We start from the raw sequence: 18,490 nt of genomic DNA on the forward strand, positions 1-18,490 counted from the left end.
TCGGGGAGGCTCGACCATCCGAGCGCATGGACCACATGCTCTCCCTGCTTGGCGAACACCGCCCAGATTTCCTCTTTTTTTTTTCTTTTTTTTTTGTATACTGAATCGAGGCTTGTGAAAGAGCTAACATTTACTTCACAAACAAATCGACCAGACAAACAAAATACACAAAAAGAGGGAGCGGAAGACAAGATGGGGAGAAAAGGGGAAGCACACAAACACAACATCCGAGAGCAGGGAGATGTGTGGAAGGGAGAGGGCCCGGGGGGAGGAGGCATGGGAAGGGGGGGGGGGGGGGAGGGAGAAGTATAAAGCACAAGGACACCAAGGACACCAAGGACTTCCAGGACAGAAGTTGGTATTTCAAAATTGGGAATTGGGGTGAAATTAGCAGGGGTAGAAAAGATCAAGGTTTTGGATGGGGGAAGATAAGAGATGGTGGTGAACAGCTGTTTTAAAGACTTGGAGTGGGATTGAAGAGAGTGAGGGAGTTTGTTCCAGAGGTGGGAGAAAAGAGGAATGAAGGAGTGAAGGTGAGCAGAGAGTCTTGATTTTGGCAGTTTAACCAAAAGAGGGTTGCAGGCAAATCTTGTGCGACCTGTAGGAATATTTGCGGGACAGAGCCCAGAGAGAGCTGGGGGGGCAAGGCCAAAGAGGAGTCGGTAGAAAATGGAAAGACCACCAACCTGCCTGCGGTGAGTGAGTGAGAGGCCCTTGGAGTTAGCTTCATCGCGGGAGATTCCAATGATTCTGAATGCTTTGGTTTCAACAGCGCGAAGGCGAGCTAGGTGTGAGGCAGGAGCACCAGCCCAGAGGGGAGAGCAGTATTCCATTGAGCTGCGGATGAAAGCCTTGTATGTGGTGAGGAGCTCAGGTGTGCCAAGGAAGGACTTCGCACGACGGAGGATGCCCAGTCGGCGACTGGCTTTGGAGGCCAGATTTGAAATGTGGTTTTTCCAGGAAAGATCATGGCAGATAGTGAGACCAAAAAGCTTGAGTGACAGAACTTCTTGGAGAGGATTATTCAGAAAGTGGATGGGAGGGTTGTCCAGTCGGTCTTTTCGGAGAGACATCGTAAGAGTGAGATTTGTCAGGATTGAAAGACATGTTCCACTTGTTTGCCCAGTCTGTGATTTTGTCAAGGTCTGCAGAGAGTGAGGAGGCTGCAGACTGCCGATCTGAGGGATGAAGAATGGAGCGACAGAGAGTAGAGTCGTCAGCAAAGAGATAGAGGATTTTCAAGAGAGTCAGAGAGATCATTGATGAAGACCAGAAAAAGCACAGGGCCCAGAACACTGCCTTGGGGAACTCCAGCCTGAACAGGAAGAGGAGATGAGAGAAACCCATTCAGGGCCACACGTTGACTACGACTAGAGAGGAAGTCCGCCAGCCATGCGTGGAGATTTCCATGGATACCAAAAGAGGAGAGTTTGGTGAGCAGAGCGGGGTGCCAGACTATCGAAGGCACGTGATATGTCAAGGGAGACTGCTCTAATTTCCTGTTTGGCATTGAGGACCTCCATCCATTGTTGAGAAAGCAGAAGCAGCATGTCCAGAGTGGAGTGTCCAGGTCTGAAACCAAATTGATGATCAGAGATCAAGCCATTGGAGAAGAGGAAAGATTTCATATCTGAAGCAATGATGGATTCCATGACCTTGCTGATAATTGGGAGAAGCCTGATTGGTCTGTAGTTGCTGGGATCTGTTTTTGCACCTTTTTTGTGCAAAGCGGTGATGTTGGCAGATTTCCAAGCAGATGGAAGATGACCTTGAGCAAAAGAGAGGGTGAAGAGAACAGAGAGAGGGAGTGAAAGAGCGGAAGAACATGATTTTAGGACCCGTGGGCTGATGCCGTCAGGTCCAGTTGCAGAATCGGAGTCGAGGGTTGACAGACACTTTTCCACCTTGTCAGGAGGAAAGGACACAGAGTCCAGGAGCAGCTGGGTACGACTGGGTACGGTGGGTACAGAGAGGGATGGGTTTGGGACACAAGATTTAGAGGCAAACACAGAGTTGAGGCATTCGGCTTTTTCACGTGCGGAGTCAGCCGTGTGGCCATTTAAGGTGAGGAAGGGGATGGAGGGGGAACAAACACCAGAAACAGATTTTACCAGACGCCACCAGGATTTGGAAGAGGGAGACAGATAAGAGAGTTCGGTCCTGAGGACGGAGAGATATTGTTTCCTGGCTCTCCTGAGGGTGGACACACACTTGTTTCGGGCTTTGTGAAAGGAAATGAGATTTCCTTCCGTTGGATTTGCTTTCCAGGAGACAAAAGCAAGTTGTTTCTGGGCAATAGCCTCACCACAAGATTCCGTGTACCATGGACGGGAGGAAGGGTATGACAACTGAAGACGAGAAGGGATAAAACTGTGCATGAGAGAGAGCAATTTACTTTGGAAGAATTCCCAGGATGAGTTGATGTCAGAGGCAGTAGAGATGGGAGACCAGTCCAGATGATTGATGGCTGCTTGAAGACCGTGCCAGTTGGCCTGAGTGAAATGCCAGACTCGTCGACGCTGAGGAGGCTCTCTGAAAATGGTCAGAGAGATGTCCACTTTAACAAGCACATGATCAGAAGAGCCGATTGGAGCAGAAGAAGAGCAGCAGACATTTTCAAGGAAGTTAGTCATAACCAAGTCCAGAAGAGAAGATTCTCCGTTGACTGAGATCCGGGTTGGGAAATTGACAGATTGTGTCAGTCCCAGTGAGTCACAGAAGTCCTTTGCTGAAGAGCCATGGCTGGTGAGAGATTTACCCACCCCCAGCCAACTGGCATGGTGACAGTTTAAATCACCACATATGAGGAAGAGAGAGTTGGGATGGGTAGATAGAAGTTGGTCCATATTATCAGACAGCGAGATGTAGATGGAGTCATCACTGTTTGGACGGTACAACACGCATATGAACAAAAGGTGGGAGCGAAGGGGAAGCCCTAGCCAAAGGTATTCCTGGGGGTGAGGTGGAGAGAGGGCAGTGCAGGGCGAGTGAGGAAGAGTTTTTTATAAAGATAGCAACCCCACCTCCAGAACGAGGCTCAGGTCTATCATACCGGAGGAGGGAGTAACCTGGGAGAGATACCAAGGAATCAGAGACATCATGAAGGAGGAAGGTTTCTGTTAAGCAGATCACGTCTGGTTTGTCAGAAGCAACCTGTATGGAGAGATCAGTTAAGTTTGAGCGAAGGCCCCGGATGTTTGAGGTCCATACTGTTAAGGAAGAGGAAGGGGGAGCATCGGATACAGAACAGGGGGGGGGGGGGGGGCGGTAAGGCAGGATGTGGAAGAGGAGGAAGAGGTAGGGAGAGCTGTTGCAGGTGTGTCAGAGATTACAGAATAGCTTGGAGAAAGGGAAGAATGGGGCGGACAAAAGGTTTGATGGTGTTTGGGTGAGGCGCAGTGAGGTGTTATTTGAGGAGGGAGAAGAGTGAGACAGAAGGTTGAGGAAGATGAAGGTGAAAGTTGGAAGGGGGAAGAAGCGGGGAGGACGCTTTGAGGAGGAGGGGTGAGGGGAGTCTAGGAGGGGAGGAATGAGGGAGAGTCTCGGAGGGGAGGGGTGTGGGGGGAGTTTAGGAGGGAAGGGGCAGGGGGGGAGATTTGAAAGGGATGGGTGTTTGGGAAGATTTGGGGGGGAGGGGCAAGGGGGAGATTTGACAGAGATGGGTGATGGGGAAGATTTGGAGGGGAGGGGTGAGATTGGATTTTGAAAAGTGTACGATTTATGGGAAACGAACATTTATTGCAAAATGAGTTTCTTGAGACATTCGAGTCAAAAATACGTTTGAGGACGCTGAAGGATGGGTGGAGTTCTGGAGAGTTTAGGGAATGAATGAAAGATGCACTGTAAGAGATGGAATTTTTTTTTTGAATGAATAGAATTGGTGAGCAAGTCGAAAGCATCCTTTTATAGAAGAAGTAGAAAAAAGTGTTATAGAATATGACATAATAATAAAATTCTTCAGGGGACAGATGAAACATGTATTAACAACTTGATCACGTGATCTCGAACAACGTGGTCGAAGAACGAAAGAACAAATAACGAAAGAGCAAAAGAACGAAGAACGAAAGAACAAATAAGAACGTACAAGCGGATAAGAACAGTGAAGGAAAAAAAAATTTGGGTTTTTTTTTTGAGATTTTAAAACAAGGGAGTATGGGTGAAAAGACCGTGAAAAACAGAGACCGACAGTAGTTGCAGCGCGATCGAAGAACCGCTGAGACAAAAAACAAAAGCCTCAAGCCAAGGTCTGAGGACACGGTAGCCTACTACTACTAGCACTACACTAGGCCTCAGAATACACGATACGAAAAAAACCGACGATTCTGTGCACAGGTATGAAAAACCAACACCGAGAAACCTATTAAAGTCACCCCAATAGGTACATACACCGAAAGAAAGATAAAGCTACGCCAAAAACACAAATGTGAAAGATCACTTAGCTTCGAAAGCGTGAGCACATGGAACAGCTTCGAAAAGACGTGACCTCGCCGTGATCTCAACACTTTCTCCCATCTGTCGTGATCGTGATCTCAACACTGTCGGAGAAACAGCTCTTTCGCGAGCTGTTTCTCCGACAGCTACCCGGGCAGGTATGCCTAGCTTTGGCTAACTCTACAATCAAGGACCCTCGTGCCCTGGCTAAGGAAGCCGACAAATTTTTCTCAGCCGGGCGGCACTTCGGAGCGGCCGCCTGGAACCTTGGTCCGGCCGAGGCAATGCCCTCGCCACGACCGGAGCTGCCACCGGCCCATTCAGCGCCCCTTGCGGCCGCGGCCGCCACACCCGGCGCCGTGGCCACCACCGGGGCCGACCATGTGCTACTACCAGGCCAGGTTCGGGGCAGAAGGCCAGAACGTGTCGCTCACCGTGCAGTTTCGGCGGGTCGGGAAACGACCAGGCCGGCGCTCGCTTCCTGCCATGAGCGTCGGCCATTCCGGCAGCCTTTTGTTCATTACGGACACCGCGTCCGGGCGACGTTTCCTGTGTGATACGGGAGCTCAGGTGAGCGTTATACCCGCCTCGGGGCAGGACAAGCAGGCCGCGCTGGTCGCCGCAAACGACTCCTCTATCCGCACCTTCGGTTCATGCAGCGTTGCACTCTGCTTCGGGGGCCAGCATTTCGAGTGGGATTTCGTCACGGCGAACGTGCCCATGGCTTTGTTGGGTGCGGATTTTCTTTGCGCCCATGGACTTTTGGTTGACGTAAAACATCGTCGGCTCGTCAACGCAGAAACCTTCAGCTCTCTCGCTTGTTCATTGAGCGGTTCCGCACCAACCAAGCTAGCCTGCGCGCTCCCGGCCGCGGATGACTTCACCCGCCTTCTCGCTAAGTTCCCCGCCCTCACGCGGCCGATGTTTTCGGCCATCGCCATCAAACACGGTGTCGAACACCACATCCCAACCACTGGTCCACCGGTCTACGCCAGGGCTCGTCGCCTCGACCTTGCCAAACTCGCCGTGGCAAAGGCGGATTTCGACGCGCTGGAGCGGTTGGGCATTGTGCGGCGCTCGAACAGTGCGTGGGCCTCGCCCCTGCACATCGTACCCAAACCGTGTGGCAGATGGCGACCGTGCGGCGATTATCGCCACCTCAACGACGCCACCACCCCCGACTGGTACCCGATACCACATATCCAGGACTTTTCCGCCCGTTTAGCGGGGCGGGTGATCTTCTCCAAGGTCGACCTTATTCGGGGCTACCACCAGGTACCTGTCCGGCCGGCCGACGTTCCGAAGACGGCTGTAATTACACCCTTTGGCCTCTTTGAGTCGCCGAATGCCATTCAGCCTTAAGAATGCGGCCCAGGCCTTCCAGCGGCTGATGGACAGTGTGCTGCACGATCTCACCTTTCTGTTCATCTACCTGGATGACATTCTCATCGCCAGCACTTCCCGGGCGGAGCACCTCCTTCATCTGCGCACGCTTTTTGAGCGCCTCAGCCAGCACGGCCTCATCATCAACCCGGCGAAATGCCAGTTTGGCGTGGCTGCCGTCGACTTCCTGGGACACCACATCACGAAGCGCAGGGCCGTTCCGCTACCGACCAAGGTGGAGGCCGTTAAAAGTTTCCTGCGCCCCGCTCCGTCAAGGCCCTGCAGGAGTTTTTGGGTATGGTGAACTTCTACCACCGGTTCGTGCCTCGCGCCGCCCAACTCATGCGCCCCCTGTACGAGGCCCTCAGGGGTAAGGTGGCCAAGCACGACATCGCCTGGACCGAGGAGATGGACGAGGCATTCACGGGCGCTAAGCTGGCCCTCGCCAACGCAACCCTGCTGGCGCACCCGGCGCTTGACGCACCCATCGCCCTTACCACGGACGCTTCCGACTACGCGGTGGGCGCCGTGCAAGAGCAGTGGGTTAACGGGGCTTGGCAACCGCTGGCCTTCTTCAGCCGGCAGCTCCGCCCTAACGAGCGCAAATACAGCACGTTCGACCGCGGGCTCCTCGGCCTTTACCTGGCGGTTCGCCACTTCCGCCACCTTTTAGAGGGCCGCCCATTCACGGCGTTTGTGGACCACAAACCCCGTGTCTTCACCATGGCCAAGGTCTCAGAGCCGTGGTCGGCTCATCAGCAGCGCCACCTCTCCGCCGTGTCTGAATTCACGACGGACATCCGGCATGTCGCGGGCAAGGACAATGCTGGGGCCGATTGCCTCTCCCGGTCCGTCGCGGGCGCCATCCACCTCGGCGTGGACTATGCCCGCATGGCGGCCGACCAGATCTCCGACCCCGCAGTGCAAGCCCTCTGGACAGCGGACACGGGCCTGCGGTTGTCCAACGTCTCCTTCAAGGACACAGGCACAGTTCTCCTGTGCGACGTTTCCCTGGGCCAACCTCGTCCCATTGTGCCCGCTGGATGGCAACGGCTCGCTTTTGACGCCATCCACGGCCTTTCCCACCCGGGCCGGAAAGCGTCGCAGAAGCTCGCGGCAGCGAAATTCGTCTGGCACGGGCTCCGGAAGGACGTCCGTGACTGGGCCAATGCCTGTGTCACCTGCCAGCGTGCGAAGGTCCACCGGCACACCCAGGCCCCGTTGGCACCATTCGACGTGCCCACGCGGCGTTTCGACCACGTCAATGTGGACCTGGTGGGACCCCTTCCCCCCTCGCGGGACTTCACCCATCTCCTCACGATGGTGGACAGGGCCACCAGGTGGCCGGAGGCCGTCCCGCTGATGTCAACGACGTCCGCCGACGTGGCGCAGGCCTTCGTCGGCACCTGGGTCGCCCGTTTCGGCGCCCCCTCGGACATCTCCTCTGACAGAGGCCCATAGTTCACCTCTGAGCTTTGGGGCGTGGTCGCTCAGGCCTTGGGGGTCAAACTTCACCGCACCACGGCCTACCACCCACAGGCCAATGGCTTGTGCGAGAGGTTCCACCGTTCAATGAAGGCCGCTCTCAGGGCCAGCCTCCTGGACGACAGTTGGGCTGACAGGCTCCCGTGGGTGCTATTGGGTCTCCGGACGGCCCCTAAAGAAGACCTCAAGGCTTCTACCGCCGAGCTGGTCTACGGCCAACCACTGCGTGTGCCGGGGGAGTTCATCCCCGACGCCACTGGCCCCTGGTCCGCAGCTCGCCAACGCTCGGTCCTCCAGGAGGCCGCCAGGAGATTTGCCCCGGTGCCCAGGTCTCGTCATGGCTGTCCTCAACCCCATGTCCCCCCAGCACTTCGCACAGCGGAGTACGTTTTTGTGCGCAATGACGCTCACCGGGGACCGCTCCGGCCGCCATACGATGGGCCTTTTCGGGTCTTGAGGAAGGGCGACAAGTCGCTCGTCGTCGACATTGGCGGCAAACCGGACCATATCTCCGTGGACCGCCTCAAGCCGGCCCATTTGGACCTCGACCAACCTCCACGGTTGGCCCTTCCTCCACGGCGGGGCCGTCCCCCGTCGACCAAGCCCCCCACCCGACCATCCGCCGCCAAGCCACCTCCCACGCCCACACGAATCGCCAGGGGTCGTTTCGGCCGGGTCATTAAGGCCCCCCACAAACTGACACTCCCTGTACAAGTGAATTCTGGGAGGGCACATGTAGTGGTTACCGGACACAATTCTCTTGTACCGGCCGGTGACGTAATCAGCGGGCGGTCACTCGGATTGCATACCACGCCCCGTTGAGAGGCGTGGCTTACTGTTTGAATTTGAAATATATATTGCCGCTCGGGGTAGCCATTTTCAGTGCATTCGTGCCGAGCTCGGAATAAACAGCTCTGTGAAACTCGGCTCGTGGTCGCATCCATATTGTTGGAGTTCGACGTGGGAGCACAGCTCCACACTGGCACAAAGCTACCCCACCCCTCCCTTTGTCCACCCCGAGGATAAAAAAAAAAATATATACATACTGTTACGGACCGCGGATAAGATGTTGGTTTTGCCGAGCGGATGGCCCCGCGGCCGTACAGTTACCCCGACTAACCCGATTCCTGAACGTTGGCCGGATCGCGCCACAGATATTCAATAGGGAAAAGACTAAGGCGACACGGATGTGAAGAAGAAGAAGACAAAAAGGTTGGAAATACGAATCTAATTTATTTACTATTCACAGGCTCAAAAAAACCAAGGAGAAGGAAAGATAAGAAAATAATATACAGAAGATATTAGAGACACAGTGCAAATTCCTTATACAAGCTTAATTAAGCCAGGGACAGAACAAACAAGGACAGACTCACGCGGGGAATGATGATAGGACTGGCGGGAGATGGATGGCTGGAGGGAGAGGAAGGTCCAAGGTACTGCAGCACGATCGGCGCATTTGACCGCCGCCGCTCCTTCGCGGCCCTGCTCCGGAACTGCCGTCAAGGCCCCACGCTGCTGTCGTTGCTGCTGTGGCTGCGGCTGCTCTGGGGACGTCGCGTGCTTTGCCAGGACTCGTCTGGTCCAACCACACAACTGAACAACGTGCCTGCTTCTTGCCCAACTCTCTTGCTTGGTCCAACTTTGGCGAGCAAGGCGACGAATAGCAGGCTTTGTGCTTCCCTGGACGATCTTCTGGATGATCTCCTTTGGACAAGAATCGCTGCTGGATGATCTCTTTTGGACAAGAATCGCTGCTGGATGATCTCCCTTGGACAAGAATCGCTGCTGGATGATCTCCCTTCTTCTCTCTTGCTTGGTCCAACTTTGGCGAGCAAGGCGACGAATAGCAGGCTTTGTGCTTCCCTGGACGATCTTCTGGATGATCTCCTTTGGACAAGAATCGCTGCTGGATGATCTCTTTTGGACAAGAATCGCTGCTGGATGATCTCCCTTGGACAAGAATCGCTGCTGGATGATCTCCCTTCTTCTCTCTCTTGGTCCAATCACTCCTCACCACCGACCACTCCCTTGCTTCTTGCGCACGCACCTTTATAACGCCTCCGGCGATCAAGCCGCCGGCCTTCAGGACACGCCCATCGGTGTGCTCACCTCGGCCCTGGTTGGTCGCGCGACCCTCTGGCTCCGCCCTTGATGACGACGGGCGGGCATGCCCCTTCTTCCCCGACCCGAGCACATGTTCAATGGTGGTTTTGGAGGGGATGTAATTGGCAATCGAGGCTTGGCAATGATGAAAGGGGAAAGTGAAAGTTTTGGGAATGGGAATGAAGAATGAAGGGAATCTATCTATTTCACTTGGTGCAATGGAGTGTCATCTTAATGGGAGACAAGGTCTTACCCTAATACACATAATAAAGATATAACTATCAACCAGGGGGAAATCTATGATTGGCTGACGTGTATGCTTTATGGACTAATTATGGGACGCACTTTGACCTTTACACTACGGAGGTATTTACAAGGAATCATTACATTTTACAGAGGGTGATATTTACAACAATTTTCTATACAATACAACACAATAAAAAAAACACAATCTTCGTATCCGCAACAATACATTGTTACGTTTGTGGGGGGTAGACAACGATTACGTTAGAGCCAGGTAGAATTGTATAGTAGTGTGCTCCGACTGTCGTGAAGAAGAAGAAACCTCGATGTATCATAAGTAGGAAATTCGTTTAGACCGGATGTCGTGTAAGCACGCATCTTCGTTCCCATCATGAAGGGTAAGTTTATGTTAATTAGTTAGGGATTATGGGTAATTCATCCCCTGTATGTAATGGCCTCTGTTATTTTTCGTCTGTTCCTTATGACAATGCTGCACACACAAGCTAAGAAATCGCACATTTATAACACAAAATAAAAGCGACCGGAACAAGACATTGAACAATATCGCTGGTGCTACCAGCAGCCACAACACCACATCAAGCAGGCAGGCCCGAAATGCCACACCCCGAAGAGCAGCGATTGGTCAGGACACCAAGAGCGATGAAATGGCACTAGCTGATAGGAGCGGACACGCATACATTGTTGGATGACATCAGAGCCTTGAGTACAAAGGAGTTGGAGGGCTGACATTTTGTTCTCTTGGTTTTCCGTCTGCTTAGGGACTCCATCGCGAACGCTCTCTCATTTTCTAGGTTTGGTGGTGAACGGTTGTGTTCCCGACATTTTGTCTCTGGTTTGATCACTCTCTCAGGGCTGGCCTCCATAGCGAACGGTCACATATACGGTGTGCTCTTGAGCGGGGGACATTTATTGAGAACGGTCATGATTTTACATCTCGCTCTGCTTCGGGATTTCACGACGAATGGTCAGAGTTCATCACGCTGTTGCGTGAGGAGGAGTCATTGACGAGCACGTGAACATTTTGTAGTGCTCTTGCACCGGGGACATTGGAAGTCTGGACGATCGGGAGGGCGAGTGCGGCTGAGTGAACGAGGGCGCGCTGAGGCCTACTTCCCTTGAGGCACCCAGATTGCGCGCACGGGGCCTGGATGATTCCCGACGGGGTTCAGGAGATGCTCAGAGCTAAGTGTCAAGAAACAAACACGCATTTATTTTCAGTTATTTTTCCCATTGTCTGTATTAGAGTCTGTGTGGGGACGTCCCGTTTAGGAATGTTATTTTGCCATGTTTTATTTTGTTACCGGCATTTCTTCAATAAAGCCGGTATTTTTATACATTTTAATTCCGTGTCGGTTTGAGTTAATTGTCGCAGGTGCACAGATGTCTGGTGGAAGCCGTCCAGGTAAGTTCGTCATTCCCCTTTCCCTCGCATGGAAAGAACACCTTCATTTTTCACTAACACCTCGGAGTTAAAGCTTGTTTGGTCATCTGTCACCCTGTGGTGTTCACTACAGGGCAGACACACGACAATATATATATATATATATATATATATATATATATATATATATATATATATATATATATATATATATTGTTACGGACACGGCTAGGATGTTGTTTGCCGAGCGGATGGCCGCCGCGCCCGAACAGTTACCCCGACTAACCCGATTCCTGAACGTTCGCCGAATCGCGCCACAGATATTCAATGGGGAAAAGACTAAGGCGACACGGATGTGAAGAAGAGGAAGACAGAAGTAGGGAATACGAATATAATTTATTTGCTATTTACAGGACCAAAAGAAACCAAGGAAGAAGGAAGGATAATAAAATAATTTACAGAAGAAATCAGAGACACAGTGAAAATACTAGCTTATCTAAACAGGCTTAACTTATTCCCTGGACAGAACAAACAAAGACAGACTCACACGGGGAATTGCAGAGTGGATTGGCTGGAAGGAGGTGGGTGGCTGGAGGGGGAGGAAGGCACGGAGCTGGCTGGAGCTTGATCCCGCACGGGACGTCGGGCTGGACCTCGACGGCCGCCAATGCCACTGATCCTGTCGTGTGCGTGGGGTAACGGGTCGGAGCTGCTTGGTGGAGCCAACGCGCTGGTGGGGGGGTCTGGCGTGACGGGTTCTCTCTCCCTCTCACAAACTCCAGGACTCTTTCTCTCTTTGCTTCGCTTTGCCCCTTCTCTCCTCTCTCTTTCTTAGTCCAACCCAGCCCAACAACTTCCTCTCTTGCTTAGTCCAACCACTTCAAGGCTTTTCTGTGTTCTGATCTCCTCCCTCCTCGACTCTCTCTGGGGGCGTCTTCCTCGGGTTATATAAGCCCCACCCTTGACCCTTTTGCGAACCTCCCCCAAACGTTCTCTCTCCGCCCTCTAAAGCCAACCCCTCGTTCTGGGTTGGTCGGCAAGGGCTGGTTCACTCCTCCCCTCTATGACGAGGTGGAGACACGCCCTTCTTCCCCGACCTTGCCTCGTGGCCAATGGTGGTTTTGGGGCGATTCGAGCTAGCCCCAGCCAAAGGGCAGCAATGGCGAATGAAGACAACCACCCAAATGCAGTTGGCAATTGCAGCAAAGTGGACGGCAGATGAAATGCAGCAAAGTGGACGGCAGATGAAATGCAGCAAAGTGGACGGCAGATGAAATGCAGCAAAGTGGCTAAACCTGGCACTTGGAAGATGCCATGTCGGAGGGATCTACTTTATTTAATGCAGTGCAATGGAGTGTCAAATTCGAGCTAGCCCCAGCCCAGCCCCAGTTTTAAAACAGCTGTTCACCACCATCTCTTATCTTCCCCCATCCAAAACCTTGATCTTTTCTACCCCCGCTAATTCACCCCAGATCCACCTTGTTTGAAATTCCAACTTCTTTCCTGGAAGTCCTGGCAGTGTCCATATGTTTTATACCTCTCCCACTGCCCCCTTCCCACGCCCCCCCCCCCCCAAAGCCCTCGCCCTCTCTCAGATCTCTCGATGTCTCCATGTCTCTCGGTCCCTGCTCTCAAATGTTGTGTTTGTGTCCTTCCCCCTCTCTCCCCATCTTGTCTACCGCTCCCTATATTATATGTTTTATGTGTCGGTTTGTCTTTCTGTGTGATTAATGTTCGCTCTTTCACGAGCCTCGATATTGTATACAAAAAAAAAAAAAAAAAAAAAAAAAAAAAAAATTTAATGGAAGACGAATCCTTAGCCTAATACACATAATAAGGATATAACTACTCAACAGGGATATATGGTGTCCTTCGTGTATGCTTTATGGAATTAACTACGGGAACGCCCTTTGATCTTTATACAACAACAATTGCAGGAAGGAGGGTGACATTTTACAACTATTCACTACACAACAATAAAAAAAAAAAAAACATTCTCATATCCACAACAATATATATATATATATATATATATATATATATATATATACACACAGACTTGGCATTTAATATGGAATATTTTTTTAGTGGGGGTGAACTTACTTTTCAGGATGACTTAGAACCAAAAGTTCATTGGAATTATGTTGAAATTATTCTAGATTTTGTTAATGTGACCTTTAAAAGAAACAAAAACCACATTTGACATTTCGAAGCAAATAAATTGATCCTTGAAAGTGATGTAAACTGATATCGAACTCAATTCACGGACAGTACTGTGTTAAACTTCTGTGCGTTTTCCAGAAGTATCTTTTTATTTTGCACATTAGCCAAAATTTTTTTTAACAAAAACAAAAGTTAAATTACGACTGGGATTACAGACAGTATAATTACAGTTCAGTACTTCGTGTAACCCCCACGAGCATTCAGGAGAGCACGTACACATTGAGGCATGCTGTTCACGAGATTTGCCAAGGTTTGGACAGGAATCGCTTGCCATGCAGTGACAATGGCCTGCTGCAATTCACGCACAGAGGTCGGCTGCTGGTCCAAGTTGTCGATTTGACGCGTTAATTCTGCCCACAAGTTCTCTATCGGATTCATATCCGGGGACATGGCATGCTACTCCATATGCTCTACACCACGGTCAGCAAGAAAGTGTTGGATCATGCGAGCACGATGAGGCTGTGCATTGTCATCTTGGAAGACAAAGTTTCCTCGAAAGGCTGCACGAACAAATGGAAGCAATGTTTCTTCCAGAATGGCCCTGTGCTTGAACTGGTTCAGGTTTCCATTCAGAACAACCAGGTCAGTTTTGCCCCCTGCATGAAAAGCAGCCCAAACAGTCACCCCGCCACCTCCAGCTTGGGCTCTTGGCACTATACAATCTTTGTTGTAGGCTTCATGCACTTGTCTGCACACTCGGACGCGGCCATCTTGACGATAGACCAGAAATCTAGACTCGTCACTGAAGATCACGTCATTCCAGTGTCCTGGCTGCCATTGACGGTGCTCTCTGGCCCACTGCAATTGGCGCTGGTGGTGTTGTCTGGTCAGACGTGGCTTTCTCAGGGGACGCCTGGCACAATAGCCTGCTTGAACCAGTCGTTGGTCGACTAGCCTTCTGGATACAGGCACATTTGTCAGTTGCTGCCACTCAGCCCTAAGCCGATTAGCTGACCTGGTACGGCCATTGCGGACTAACCTGTGCAGCTGGCGATCATCCCTCCTTGTGGTTCTGCGGGGCCTCGGTATTGGCCTCGGTATTGGAGAAGGGACACCCCTCTGAGCATTTCGTTTCAGGATCTATAACACCTGACCTTGAGTGATGCCATACTGCCGAGCAATAGCACGCTGTTTCATGCCGTAATTTCGTAAAGCCCCCACTCCATGACCAACAGCATTGTCGAGTTGATGGACCATCTGCAGAGGAAGCGGCAATAACTTTTGGAGACGTGCAGCAGTTGTTTTCCATTAATACAGAACGCAACAACCCTTGTATACCCGAATGTGAAGCCAATGATCAAATGCACCTGTCCGTACATTTTGCCACGCCACCTGTGATATAATCCTGTTGTTGACTTCTTGCTGCGACAGACAATCAGTGACATGGTTCTTTTAACAAATAAATCACCAAAGTGTAAAAGAAACTCACTAGATTGATATACTGAGTTAAGAAAGTAAACCCAAGTCAAGAAAAAAAAAATAGAAAAATCAAAGCTCCGTCTTATTTCGAAGATGAGATCCTGAGAAACATCAGTTTTACGGCGGCCAGGTTGAAAAATCCAAGATGGCCGCCACATAGGAGCTCTATGGTCATGTCTAGCTTATCGAACTTGTTACCATTGGATTCGGGGCCCTTGAAAATGTATGTTTAGCCGTTAGAATCAAAGCTTTATGTTGTTTAGAAGCTGAGATATTGAGAAACATCAAGTTTACGGCGGCCAGTTTGAAAAATCCAAGATGGCCGCCACATAGGAGCTCTATGGTCATGTCTAGCTTATCGAACTTGTTACCATTGGATTCGGGGCCCTTGGAAATATATGTTTAGCCGTTAGAATCAAAGCTCTATGTTATTTAGAAGCTGAGATATTGAGAAAAATTAGTTCTACGGCGGCAATTTGGAAAATCCAAGATGGCCGCCATACAGGAGTCTGTGCAAATAGCAACATTTGTTTACTGTCTGACTATACAATATAGTTTCCAAAAATATATAGTTTTCCAAATCCCCCAAAAATTCCAACGAAATTACATAGTGAACCTGACTATTAGCAAGATCGATGGAGACAGCGATCTGTTTGCGTATACACCGCCCAAATAGCTATGTGGAATTCTCTCATGTAGAGATTAAACTCACGACGTTTGAACTTTGGCCGATGTCATCATTTACTTTTAATGATGTTTATATACGAATCAAAAAGAAGATAATTGGTTTTGGGTCGTCCTTTCCACATATCTCGTGGGATTGTGAGTTGGAGAGACGACCGTGATGGCGGGGAGGGGGTTGGCATTCTCTCAAGCAGGGATTCAACCCATGTCCTTATAAAAGGTCTTTGTCCGAGGTCACCGAGTCCGATCGGTGCAGCCGTGCAGCCATTTGTGCGGCACCCAGGAAAATAACGTTATGCGGGAGTCCAAACCTAAAAATGCTGGAGGCCAAAGCTGAAATTGGAAAAACAATATACCCTATTTTATTCCAGGAGATCCCAGGATTACCCACCCAAAATATCGTTGCGATCGGTTCAGCCGTTTTTGTGTTACCTTCGAACGAATGGACGGACGGACAGACGGATGGACATTTGGTGAATTATAGTAAGATATATATATATATATATATATATATATATATATATATATATATATATATATATATATATATATATATATACTGTGTGTATATATATATATATATATATATGTGTGTGTGTGTGTGTGTGTGTGTGTGTGTGTGTGTGTGTGTGTATATATATATATATATATACGTCCACCAGTTCTTCCTCATTTTAAACACTAATTTGGTCCAAACACCTCCGACCCCGGGGCCACATTCAGTCGATTACCGTAATAAGAGCAGATGGCACGAAGTAAATATATCCTGGCCACTGGCCATGAAGAAAATACATCCGCAAGTTCTTCAAACCAAACAGTACAGTCCCGATCTATGAAGAACGATGAAAATGCATCAAAGCACTAACAAGGGCTATCAGGGTCTTGTGCATTGAGGATGTCCAGGGTCCCAATGTGGTGTGGGTGTGGTCCATATCTCAATGGTTACCACGTGGCAGTTAATTCCAGATTTATGTTTTTTTGGGCACTCATGCGGAATCCGATTAAAATGCAGCTTTGATCTCATTTCAGCGGATGATCCTTTCTACGATATGCCTGCCGTTCTGTCCTGAAACAGGACAGAACGGCAGGCATATCGCAGACAGGACAGGGCGCAGATGACAACACCTGGAAATAATATGATAGGTGTGGCGCAGGTCCCCAACCTTGTCCCAGAATCTTTGAGAATATGCCGGTAAGAGTAATACGGATATGCAATCCTGTTTTATATTCCCATAACCGTCTGCACGTTACCCACGATGACATCGGTTTACGAGGGCAATGTGAGGACGCTACTGTAAACGTGATGACATTCTCATCAAAGCTTATGTCGAACATTTTGATATTGCGGTTTTGCTTCTCACTCAGTCTGGCCTCAAAATGGACACCCTCCTGAAGACCCTGTGCTGAGCCATGCGCCTCTTGCAGCTGAACAAGCAACGCTGCTTAAGTGGAGCGATCATTCGTTGTTTGCGCCAACCTTTTAATGGTACGACCGGTTATCGGCAATTGAAAACCAAGGTCCAAAAAAAATTGAAACTGTACAGAGACATGTATGTATGTGTGTGTGTATTTATATATTACACACAATGTGGATTTTTTTTCATCTCCTAAGTTTCACCACCACAACCCATGACCCCTACTCCTATGCATATACATGCATCCCCATCCCTTCTACCCCACTTACTTTCTTTTCTTTTCTTCTCTCCCTTCATTGCCGATTAATCCACTTTTTTCTCCCCATCTTAACCCCTTCCTCCCCTTTGCATTCTCTTCCACACTTTACACTACTCATTTGCATCCAACATGTGGAGATTTCCCTGGTAGGACGACTCAGCAACTCGAATACACCATACCCATCAGATCCAGAACAGGATGCAGAGTTGAGCCCGCTTAGAATGTCGACGGTACATTTTTATTCTGGAAGACCTAGGTCTTGTAAGTTAGCTGAGGCATGGCAGGATATTTCAGTGGAATTGTATAAAGTGCATGCTCGAGATGGATGTACGAACCCGTGGGATTGGCTACATATCGGATGGGCATATTAAGCTGGATGTACCGTCTGCATTTTCGTTTTGGATATTAGATTCCACTAGCAACGGTACCCGCCCTACGGGCGGGGCTTCAATTGGGAGGCCCAAATGAAAAGGCAAAATATCGGAAATTGAAGGTTTTTTTTATTTTAAATGATTTATATAAACATCCATTAAATCATATCACACGCAAATCATCAAAATCTAAACAGTATTTGTAGAATCTCAATAAAAGCCACATCACTGTTCATATCGGTAAATATTATTCCATAGTGTTTGGAAAAACTGGAAAATTTGAAAAATTGTAAATTGGAAAAATTGGGAAAAAATTAGAAAAACAATATAGCCTATTTTACTCCAGGGTGTCCCAGGATTACCCACCCAAAATTTCGTTGCGATCGGTTCAGCCGTTTTTGCGGTACCTGGGTACAGACGGACAGACAGACAGACAGACAGCCATTTGATGAATTATAGTAAGATGGTACAGATGATAGTCCAATCATGCTGGATGTCCAGTTTGTTTGTTTCTAATATAAAAAATATAAAAATAACAGGACATTGTCTGCCCCGTTTCTTATCTCCTCTCTCGCCACCTTTCCAGGTGTATTTGCATTGTCCTACAATTCTGCTTCAAGAGTCTACCTTTCATTCCATTTGGTCCAGTCAAAAGGAGACAGCTATGCCAGAGGACGTAACGACATTCTGGGTGAGCGGTGCTTCAAACCAGACTGTCATGGGATTGTCATTATAGTTCTTTCCATTTATCCTGTTTCTAAAAGGAATGTTGTTGTTGCAGTTTCTGTTCTACGGCCCTCCCGCCCTGTCAAATGCCATTTCATCCCGTCACCCGTCTTTGATGGGTATAGCTGCTAGTTGTGTTTAACTGGTGAGGAAAATATGGTCTCAAAATTATTGCTGCCATATTGCTCTCTCTCTCTCTCTCTGTGTGTGTGTGTGTGTGTGTGTGTGTGTGTGTGTGTGTGTGTGTGTGTGTGTGTGTGTGTGTGTGTGTGTGTGTGTGTGTGTGTGTGTGTGTGTGTGTGTGTCCTCCGAACCGTCCACAACTCCAAGATGCACACATCCCACC

The 18,490-nt window shown here is 49.6% G+C and overlaps 1 long non-coding RNA gene across 1 annotated transcript in view; it reads left to right on the forward strand.

The window, feature by feature from the left end:
- LOC137422549 (uncharacterized) overlaps positions 1 to 18,111 on the forward strand; it is a 55,200-nt gene extending 37,089 nt beyond the window's left edge. Inside the window, exons 2-3 of the long non-coding RNA XR_010983512.2 lie at positions 16,739 to 16,859; positions 18,005 to 18,111. This is a non-coding gene — a long non-coding RNA (uncharacterized LOC137422549). The remainder of the gene's footprint in view (positions 1 to 16,738; positions 16,860 to 18,004) is intronic.
- The last annotated feature ends 379 nt before the right edge of the window (positions 18,112 to 18,490 follow it).

Source organism: Myxine glutinosa, chromosome 2, assembly GCF_964187855.1.
Source record: "Myxine glutinosa chromosome 2, kmMyxGlut1.1, whole genome shotgun sequence".
In the NCBI taxonomy this organism is placed as follows: Eukaryota; Metazoa; Chordata; class Myxini; order Myxiniformes; family Myxinidae; genus Myxine; species Myxine glutinosa.